The 10889-nt window shown below is 47.9% G+C and overlaps 1 pseudogene; it reads right to left on the bottom strand.

Annotated features, from left to right (window-relative positions):
• Nucleotides 1-8702: 8702 nt before the first annotated feature.
• Nucleotides 8703-9692, bottom strand: LOC136996420 (olfactory receptor 6F1-like; annotated as a pseudogene).
• Nucleotides 9693-10889: the final 1197 nt, after the last annotated feature.

Below are 10889 nucleotides of genomic sequence, written 5' to 3'. Positions count from 1 at the left end.
CCACATGAAGGCTGTGAGCGCTGCCCTGAGAGAGCTCCCTCAAGTGTGTGCACCAGGTCTCCGTGACAAGGCGTGTTTGGGTGCAGACAGCAATGCCGTTACTGAGAACGCCACACAGTTGGGCTGGACAAAGCTTTTGGCAAAGGTTCAGTCACAGCCAACAGTGCAGCAATGTATAAAGAGTAGGTGCATGGTTCTCTCTGAGGCCATAACCAGAGTCATGTTTTGAAGAAGCTCACCGGAGACTGGCTACAGACCTGTGTATGTGGAGTATTACTGCCTCAGCACCGGACAACATGGCAGAGGAAATGCTGTGAGACCTTACCAAGCCTTCCAGACCCCCAAGCCTTCACAACAAGATAGCTTTCCTCCTCACTTAAACACTTGCAGTCAAACTCATAGCTACATTTTAGTCCCTAATTGCCAATCATCTCCTTTCCCTCAAAATTTTCACATCTTGTTGGCTATAGTACCGCAGTCCTTTCTGCACGTCAGAGATCTTCCCCTCATTCACTTTCTGTCATGCCAGCAATTGCTTTCTTCTCCTCAGGCAGCACACTGTCTAATCCATGATATACAGGTTATGGAGGAGGGCCTATATAACTTCTGATTTTCAGCAGTGTTTAAAAAATGGAGAAAATAGCCTTTGCAATCCTCAAATCCCAGTGCTTAGGGAAGGCTTCTTGGTTTCATAGGTGAAAAGTTTAAGGAGCCTATGAAGCATATACTCAGGCTGGGGACTTCTATGCATTTGACACCCTCGGTGATTAGTGTCAGGTCCATTTTTTCCCCAGAAGTTGACTAACAACAAAGGGGCCATCACAGCCTTTGGCATTATCTGCTGTGAGGGGGTGGCCCTGAAATTTTGTCTTCATAAGCAGCCCAAGAAAGTCCGTGAGACTCATGACCTTTTTAAACTTCCATTCTCATGGAGCTTTCCTTTCCACCTCTCCTTCATACCATGCTACTTCCAGTGCTAACTCCAGGAGAGAAATGTGATTTGGGGCATTTGTCCCAGTTTCCTGCATATGTTACATATCATAGGAAAGATAGCCCTTCCCTATTTCTGGGGGTTTGACCACAGGTGTGAAACACTGGTGCTGGCTAACATTCAAGATCTTTTCATGATACAAAAAGCATTCCCAGCTTTTACCTTTGTGATGCTTTTCCATGTGGACTGGGCACCTCTCTCACAAAATCATGGACAAACCATTTAAAGACTAATAGGCATGGTGTTGTGCTGCCCCAGATCTACACATAAGCTTGCAGCTAGGGCACCTTATTCTTGTGCCCATGTTATCTGCAGTCTTGCAACAGGCAGAAATGGCAATAATACAGCTATGGAGATGTTTGTGCAATGCATGACAAAGCTCAAAAAAGTTTCTTGACCCAAATACCTTCCTACCATCCTTAACATGAGAGTAATATTTGTTGTGTAAAAGGAGAAAACAGGTTTGGCATATTTGAGATCGTTACTGGGCTTAAATATCCCCCAGCTTTTTTTTTACCCTTGGACATGATGAAGATGTGTGTAGTAATGTGTAGCAGATTCTTAGACAATGGAGTTTTACTCAGCATGACTGTCCTGTTCATGGACCACCAACAAAACAGTGGCCATTGCCCCTGCTATTTAGACTGACTAAAAAAAGTGCTACTCTCTGTGGATGGTTTTGAAATGGAGGCTAGATCATATGGCACTGCCTGTCCAACGCCTGCAACCCCAGCCACTTTTACGATAAAGGCTCCAGCTAGGAGTGGCTGCTGCTAACGAGCTCTCTGGGTTGCCCCTGACCAGAGGGGGTTGGGGCCTTTGATCCCAGTGGCCCTTGATTGGGCGGTCAAGCACCCTGTGAGTCAGTGCTAGGGAGAGGCCTATATAAGAGCCAGGCCTAGAGCGCAGCTCCCAGAGCGCAGCGAACAGAGGCAGCGAACAGACGCAGCAGCTCGCGCAGAAGGGCGCGCGAAGGGACGTGCGAAGGGACCTTCATTTCTGTTCCCTGTGGTGTACACTTCCTCAAGTATGGTCGTGACACGCCGCACAGCACGTTCCCCAGCGGCTGCTGGAGTTGCTGTGTCAGAGGCTTGGACCCAGACTGGCCCTCTGACAGTAGATGCAGCTCTACAGGTCTCAGGCTGCAGGGAGTGCTTGGGGCCTCTCCGGGAGGCCTGGGCTGGCAGCCAGCTCTCCTGCAGGAGGTGTGCTGCTGTTGATGAGTTGTGTCGTCAGGTAAGGGAGTTACGGGAGGAGGTCAGTAGGCTGCGCAGCATCCGAGAAGCAGAGCAAGAGATAGACAGGGTATTCTCGGAGACTGTGCAGCTTCGGGAGTCCCAACCCCCTGCAGCAGTGGAGTTGCCAGAGGGCTCTGTGCCGTGTGAAATGGTACATCATAACATCATAGAAGAAGGCTGGAAACTGGTCACTGCTCGTGGGAGGAGAAAGGCTCCTACTCCTCCTGAAGACCTGAAGCTGAAGAACAGGTTTAGTGCCCTCCAGGATGAGGAGGAGATGGGCATGGCTGCCAGGGAAGTACCTGGGACAACAGACCCTGTGCCCTGCCAGAACGCCCGGAAAAAGCGGCGGGTGATTGTTGTGGGGGACTCCCTGCTGCAGGGGACGGAGGCATCTATCTGCCGACCAGACCTCATGTCTAGAGAGGTTTGTGGCCTGCCGGGGGCTCGTGTGAGAGATGTCATGCAAAGACTGCCAAGGCTCGTCCATTCTTCGGACTATTACCCACTGCTGCTCTTCCATGTGGGCGCCAATGACACCAAGGGCAAACTGCAGACCATCAAGCAGGATTTCAGAGCTCTGGGGATGGTGGTCAAGGGTCTGGGAGCCCAGGTCATCTTCTCCTCAATCCTGCCAGTGAGGGGGATGGATGAGAGGAGGAGGAGACGGACTTTCCAGGTTAACGACTGGCTGCGCCGCTGGTGTTGGCAACAGGGTTTTGGTTTCTATGACCATGGGACCCTGTTTGAAGATCGACAACTGATGGCGAGAGATGGGATCCACCTCACGAGGTGGGGCATGCGGGTCTTTGCCAACAGGTTGGCCAACCTGGTAAGGAGGGCTTTAAACTAGGAAAGATGGGGGAAGGGGAGAGTTATAGTGACAGGGTAGTTGGCAAAAGACTGCTCAAGTCAGGATGCCTCCAACAGGTGAATGCAGCCAGGGAAGTGCGCATGGGATGTGGCTATGGAGGACCCTCTTGTATCCCTCCTGGGAAACCTGCATGCTCGATCACCTCCCTGAAATGCCTGTACACCAATGCACGCAGCTTGGGGAACAAACAGGAAGAACTAGAGATGTGTGTGCGGTCGCAGGGCCATGATCTCATTGCCATTACAGAGACATGGTGGGATAGCTCGCATGACTGGAGTGCTGTCATGGATGGCTACGTACTTTTTAGGAAAGACAGGCCAGGAAAGCGAGGTGGTGGAGTTGCTCTTTATGTGAGAGAGCAACTGGAATGTATTGAGCTGTGCCTAGGGGTGGATGAAGAGCGAGTCGAGAGCTTATGGGTAAGGATCAAAGGGCAGGCTAATAGAGGTGACACTGTTGTGGGTGTTTACTACAGGCCACCTGATCAGGAAGAGGAAGTGGATGAGGCCTTCTACAGACAGCTGGAAGTAGCCTCACAATCCCAGGCCCTGGTTCTCATGGGGGACTTCAACCACCCCGATATCTGCTGGAAAGACAACACAGCTAGGCACAAACAGTCCTGGAGATTCCTGCAGAGCATTGGTGACAACTTCTTGACCCAGGTGGTGGAGGAGCCAACAAGGAGAGGTGTGCTGCTGGACCTCGTACTAACAAACAAAGAAGGACTGGTGGAAGATGTGAAGGTTGGGGGCTGCCTTGGCTGCAGTGACCATGAGATGGTGGAGTTCAGGATCCTGCGAGGAGGCAGCAGGGCACCAAGTAGGATCGCAACCCTGGACTTGAGGAGAGCAAACTTTGTCCTCTTCAGGGACCTACTTGGAGGAATCCCATGGGTGAGGGCCCTGGAAGGAAGGAGTGTTCAAGAGAGTTGGTTAATATTCAAACATCACTTCCTCCAGGCTCAAGAGCGGTGCATCCCTATGAGTAGGAAGTCAAGCAAAGGAGGTAGGAGACCTGCATGGATGAGCAAGGAGCTCCTGGCAAAACTCAACCAGAAGAAGGAAGTCTACAGAAAGTGGAAAGGGGGACAGGCCACTTGGGAGGAATATAGGAATGTTGTCAGAGTATGCAGGGATGCGATGAGGAAGGCTAAGGCCCGTTTGGAATTAAATCTGGCTAGAGATGTCAAGGACAACAAGAAGGGCTTCTTCAAATACATCAGCAGCAAGAGGAAGACTAGGGAAAATGTGGGCCCTTTGCTGAATGGAGTGGGTGCCCTGGTGACGAAGGATGCAGAGAAGGCAGAGTTACTGAATGCCGCCTTTGCTTCAGTCTTTACTGGTCAGGCCAGCCCTCAGGAACCCCAGACCCTGGAGGCAAGAGAGAAAGTCTGGAGAGAGGAAGACTTTCCCTTGGTGGAGGAGGAGTGGGTTAGAGATCATTTAAGCAAACTTGACACCCACAAATCCATGGGCCCTGATGGGATGCACCCACGAGTGCTGAGGGAGCTGGCGGATGTTATTGCTAAGCCACTCTCCATCATCTTTGAAAGGTCATGGAGAACAGGAGAGGTGCCCGAGGACTGGAAGAAAGCCAATGTCACCCCAGTCTTCAAAAAGGGCAAGAAGGAGGACCCAGGGAACTACAGGCCAGTCAGCCTCACCTCCATCCCTGGAAAGGTGATGGAGCAGCTCATCCTGGAAGCCATCTCCACGCATGTGGAGGAAAAGAAGGTGATCAGGAGTAGTCAGCATGGCTTCACCAAGGGGAAATCATGCCTAACCAATCTGATAGCCTTCTCTGATGGAATGACTGGCTGGGTAGATGAGGGGAGAGCAGTGGATGTTGTCTGCCTTGACTTCAGCAAGGCTTTTGACACTGTCTCCCATAGCATCCTCGTAGATAAGCTCAGGAAGTGTGGGTTAGATGAGTGGACAGTGAGGTGGATTGAGACCTGGCTGAATGGCAGAGCTCAGAGAGTTGTGCTCAGTGGCACAGAGTCTAGTTGGAGGCCTGTAGCTAGCGGTGTCCCCCAGGGGTCAGTCCTGGGTCCAGTCTTGTTCAACTTCTTCATCAATGACCTGGATGAAGGGACAGAGTGCACCCTCAGCAAGTTTGCTGATGATACAAAACTGGGAGGAGTGGCCGATACGCCAGAGGGCTGTGCTGCCATTCAAAGAGACTTGGACAGGCTGGAGAGGTGGGCAGAGAGGAACCTCATGAAATTCAACAAAGGGAAGTGCAGGGTCCTGCACCTGGGGAGGAATAACCCCATGCACCAGTACAGGCTGGGGGTTGACCTGCTGGAAAGCAGCTCTGCTGAGAAGGACCTGGGAGTGCTGGTGGACACCAAGTTAAGTATGAGGCAGCAATGTGCCCTTGTGGCCAAGAAGGCCAATGGTATCCTGGGCTGCATCAGGAAGAGTGTTGCCAGCAGGTCGAGGGAAGTGATTCTCCCCCTCTACTCAGCCCTGGTGAGGCCACATCTGGAGTACTGCGTCCAGTTCTGGGCTCCCCAGTACAAGAGGGGTGTGGCACTACTGGAGCAAGTCCAGCGAAGGGCCACAAAGATGATGAGGGGACTGGAGCATCTCTCTTATGAGGAAAGGCTGAGAGAGCTTGGCCTGTTTAGCTTGGAGAAGAGAAGGCTGAGAGGAGATCTTATCAATGTGTACAAGTATCTGAAGGGAGGGTGTCGAGAGGATGGGGCCAGACTCTTTTCAGTGGTGCCGAGCGACAGGACGCGAGGCAATGGGCACAAACTGAAACACAGACAGTTCCATCTGAACATGAGGAAAAACTTTTTCACTGTGAGGATGACAGAGCACTGGAACAGGTTGCCACGAGAGGTGGTGGAGTCTCCTTCTCTGGAGATATTCAAAAGCCGCCTGGATGCAATCCTGTGCAATGTGCTCTAGGTGACCCTGCTTGAGCAGGGGGGTTGGACTAGATGATCTCCAGAGGTCCCTTCCAACCTCAGTGATTCTGTGATTCTGTGATTCTGTGAAAGTCTGATCAGGAAAAAACAACAAAAAACAAACAAAAAAACCCTCCCTTTGACTCTAGGGGATCACTGACCCAAACACTTATAAAATCTCTGTATTTGTATTGCTTAAATCATAGTGGACAAATAGAAAGATGTGTGCCAAAGCTGGTCCTTCATGCTGCAACCCCAAAGCCTAAAGTCTCTGTGCCCTTTGGGAACCACAAGGTGATGGAGAAGCGGGACCTCGACTTCAAGATCAAATGGCTGCAGCACCTCCAAGCCCTACACTGTTAAAGGACTCTGGATCCAGTGGATTTTTGAATAAATGGATTCTTCCTTCCTGGTCCACTGGAAGGGAGACTGCTGCAGTTTTCTGTTCCCTGGTCCTGCCAGCAGTGAGGCGGGGCGTGTACTTCCAAGAGGCATACACACACTCTGTACAGACATGGTCAACCACCAAAAAAATCGACACAGGCAGGGGCATAGTACTTTTACAGGCACCATGGAGACATGAGTACCACTCATAAACATGAATAATACAAACGGCCTGGTCCTGTTCTTCCTCACAAGCCAATCAGACTCAAAGCTTGCAGGAGACCTCACACGCACCCTCGCATGGGTGTCTCTGGTAGCTGGCTGCCTTGAGGTCTGCAAGCCTTCCACACATGCACTCATGCAGAACAATGAGCATGCTCACCCAGAAAATAGCTAGGAATAGGATTTAATACAATGACAGGCTACACCGTAGAGACCAGGTACACAGCCTGGCCAGACAAGTGTCCTTGCTGGCAGCTTGCTTACGCGTGACTGGCCCCTTTTGTTCCCTCTGCTTCCATTTTCCCATCCTTCTTCTCCCATGACCCAGCTTGATCGCTCCTTTTCTCCATCTTTATCCCCTTTGAAATAAACAGCCCATCTCTAAGTATTTTTTTCTTCATTGGTCCCAGTTTTACTGCCTATGTACTCAAGTTTAATATTTCTGGTACTGCTAGCTAGGTAACCTCTGGCTCATATGGTGCTTCTGATATCATTACCTCGGTACTGCTGGTGCTGCAAGAGTCTGCTCCCCAAAGGATCCACAATATGCCAGTTGTGTGTGAAGCTTGTCCTTTCCTCATGTAACTCTCCCTTAACCACCACTGAAATCCAGCCATCCCTCACAGCGCTGTGTGTAACTTGGCAGGGTCTTATTCTGTGACCTGCAGTGTCCAATGGTTTCTCATACCCACTAGTTTCTCAAGTCCTGTTCAGTTATCTCAACCCTGAGCCAGAGCCTAGTCGTCTGCCTGCACACACTAACCCTACGTTGCCAGTGGAGCTGTGGGCCTGGATGGGAAGATCCAGGGCCACCGCATCCTTCACTGTGGTGCAGAAGGACCCAGCCCAGAGCAAGATGACCAAGCTGCCCGAGAACGCCCAAGTGTTCTGCTGGGCTGAGCTTTGGTCACCCAACATGCCATAGTTTCCCTGGGATCCCATGTGAGGAGATGGATTTTGCTATAAAGAGTTCACACTTGTAGAATTCCCTTTGGAAATGGGATGCTCACACACAAAATTTAACAGAGCTGTTAAGGGCAATTCTGTCCTTCAGAGGCCCCAACAAAATGAAATGCTGATTAGAAGCAACTGCAAAGCAGTAAAGCAATGGCAATGTTTTCCCTTTCTCTGCTTTTTTTCTTCCCTGTGGAATGCAACAAAGGAGAAAAGGGATCTCTAAAATACGCTTCCTTTTATCAATACTACATGCTTCTGCCCATCACTGCCATGTAAAGACATGGATGGAGAAAGAAATGTAAATGTAAAATAATGGGGAAATATATAATTTCAAATAATTGAGGGACAGGTAGAAAAAAAAGTGATAGGAGCATACTTAGTTTATTTGAAATAATTCTTGATCATGGCAAACTCCTTTAGCAAATGAAAAGAAGATAGAAAATGCCTAGTTATCCAAGAAGAAATACATTTTTTTTCCCCTCAGGAGAATGCATCCTAGAGTCACCGATGGAGATAAAGCAGGGCTTTAAACAGTGGACATGCTCACACTAAGTTACAAAAATGTGATTTTTTTAAGAAACCTCCCTCCAAAGTGAATAATAAACCTATCGTCTGCATGCTATCATTGACAAATCAATGAGGCTGTCTTCATCACACTAATGAAACTGAGAAGTGTATTATGGATTTGAATCCAATGAATTTGAACGCATTGTAATGTCTAAGCTTAATTTTCATGCTTAGCATCTTCTGTTGTTCAGGGAGAGAAGGTGTTTTGAGCTTTCCTCAACAACCCTTGGACATTGTCCCCAGAGTTTTCAGCTAAATTTCCTGAGATGACTTATGAAAACTTCCTTGTGTCAGCATGCACTGGCAGTCTATGTCCCAGTCCTAAGAAGTGTGTGTGTTCAACAATTTATTAATGTTTTCTAGATTTTGTTTATAAGAACCCCCTGTAACCAAGACACACAATTCACGTTCCTTCCTTTCACTACTACAATCCAACAAGAAAATAAATCTCCTGAGGCACCTGTATTTAATAGCTATATATATATATATATATATATATGTATGTGTGATATAATATATGATACATAATTAGAATTTCTGTCATGAAAAGCATCATGACTGGGGAAAAAGCCAAACTTTTGCATGGCCAGTGGCTTCCTTCAGGGCCAGCTTCACAGTCTTGTTTCTGAGACTGTAGATGAAGGGGTTTAAGAATGGGTACAGGACAGTGTTCAGCAAAGCTACAATTCTGTTGGTCTCCAAGGAAACCCCTTCTGAGGGCCTTGCATAGAGAACAATGCAGCTTCCATATGTGATGGCTAAGGCAGTGAGATGGGAAGAATATGTAACAAAAGCTTTCTTCCTCCCAGATGCTGCTGGCATGTGCAGAATACAGTGGAAGATGCACATGTAGGAAAGCAGGATTAAACATAAGGAGCTCAGCACTACAAAAGATATCAAAACGGAGTCTGCTTTCCAAAGCAGGCTGGTGTCAGAGCAGGACAGTGTGAATAAGGGGGAGTTATCACAAAAATAACGGTAGATCTTTTTGGGGCCACAGAAAGTCAGCTTTGAGAGCAGGACCAGGTGGTAACTCGAGAGCGTGAAGCCTATGACCCATGCAACAACAACCAGCTGGGTGCAGAGCTGCTGCTTCATGATGGCAGCATAATTCAAAGGTTGGCAGATGGCAACGTAGCAGTCAAAGGACCTAACAACAAGGAGAGAGAACTCTGTAAAACCCAGGGCAAAATAGAAATAGGATTGGGCAAAGCAGCTGCTTAATGAGATTGTTCTCCTACCAGAGCTCAGAATCACCAACAATGTGATGGTTGTGGAGGATGTAAACCAGATTTCCAGGAATGCCAGACTGCTAATGAAAAAGTACATGGGGGTTTGCAGGCGGTGATCCACACACACGAGGAAAATGATTGTTCAGTTCCCTGTCACTGTTGTCAGGTATATGAGTAGAAGGATCAGGGAGAGCAAGAGTTGCAGTCTTTGACGAAGTCCTGAGAAACCCTCTAGGATGAACTCAACAACTGCAGTTTCATTTCCTGCTCCCATGCCCAATTTCAGTACATCCTGCTGAGACAGGAGCATGAAGAAGCAAGTGTGAGAATTTCACAGTCTCGACGGGAGGGTAGATCCTTCCTTCTTTGCTCCCTTGCTTGCTTCCTGTGTAACATAGAAATTTTCCTCTCAGCCATTCATCACACCCTGATTTTTCTGCTTCACATTTCACTTAGAGTTCTCAGAGATTTTACTGTCTTCTTTCTACTTTTTCCAAACACTCACAAAGGATTCTTTCTCAAGAGCACAGTATTGTAAAGAGGTTGTGAACTATTTCATGCCATGCCTGGGAAATTCCCAGTTTACTTCAACCTATTGCAAACATCCATCACATCTGTGTTTCAAAAGCCAATCTAATCTCCCGGCAAAAGTACTTACTATTATCTGGAGATGCCAGTCCATCCATTTAGATAAGTATTTTGAAAGTTATTCCTTCTACTTTTCAGTACTTGCCTTTTTTGACTTGGAACATCTGTTAGGCTGTTGCTTTCAAAACAAGCCAGTACTGAGCATCTCTTCTGTAATCCCCTTCTTTCTTCCACAGCTTCTTCCTCTCTGTTTCTGCTCTGTTTCCTCTCTGAAAAGAGGGAGAAATAGGGAACAAGTATAGCTTGCCTTCTTTAATACTCTAAATAGTGAAATTCATGAGGGTTCCATTCAGTCATTGGAAATGTCTGTGTCAGAGTCTCATCTGACTTCATTGTGCACTGAAATAGAGTTCTTGCCAAATCGTTGCCAAATTCCATTGTTATTAAATGTCCTGACCTAAATGCCTTGCTTTCCCTTTAGGGGAGGGGAGGGAATTGTCTCATCTTAAAGAACTTAAAGGCTGTCCTTTTGATTATTTGAAATAGGAAGGCTCTGGAACAAAGAAAATACTAAGCAGGGTTATATTTGAGATGCCTAAAAGTCAGGCACTTCAGTTTGAGCAAGTTAGCTTTCTCCCATCTTGTCAATGCAGAGAGAGAGAAAAGAGTGTCTGGAAGAGACTGGTAACGCTTCTTTCACCTGCCAGTTATAGTCTGGGAGGACCAGCCTCTAGAACTCTCTTTTTGCCTCCGTTGACTATATAGGGACCAAGGGAAAACAAGTGCAGACTCCAGCTGCTCACAGGCACCTCCAGTGAAGTCGATGAAACTCACTATTTCAGTCTCAAATCTCTTCATTTATTTAGCTGCTAATTTCTTTTTTAAACCAAAAAACACATCTAACAGAAGGAGGCCAAAG

Source organism: Apteryx mantelli, unplaced genomic scaffold, assembly GCF_036417845.1.
Source record: "Apteryx mantelli isolate bAptMan1 unplaced genomic scaffold, bAptMan1.hap1 HAP1_SCAFFOLD_39, whole genome shotgun sequence".
In the NCBI taxonomy this organism is placed as follows: Eukaryota; Metazoa; Chordata; class Aves; order Apterygiformes; family Apterygidae; genus Apteryx; species Apteryx mantelli.
Note: the sequence above shows the minus strand (reverse complement) of the source record. Positions and strands in the feature narration are given on the sequence as shown.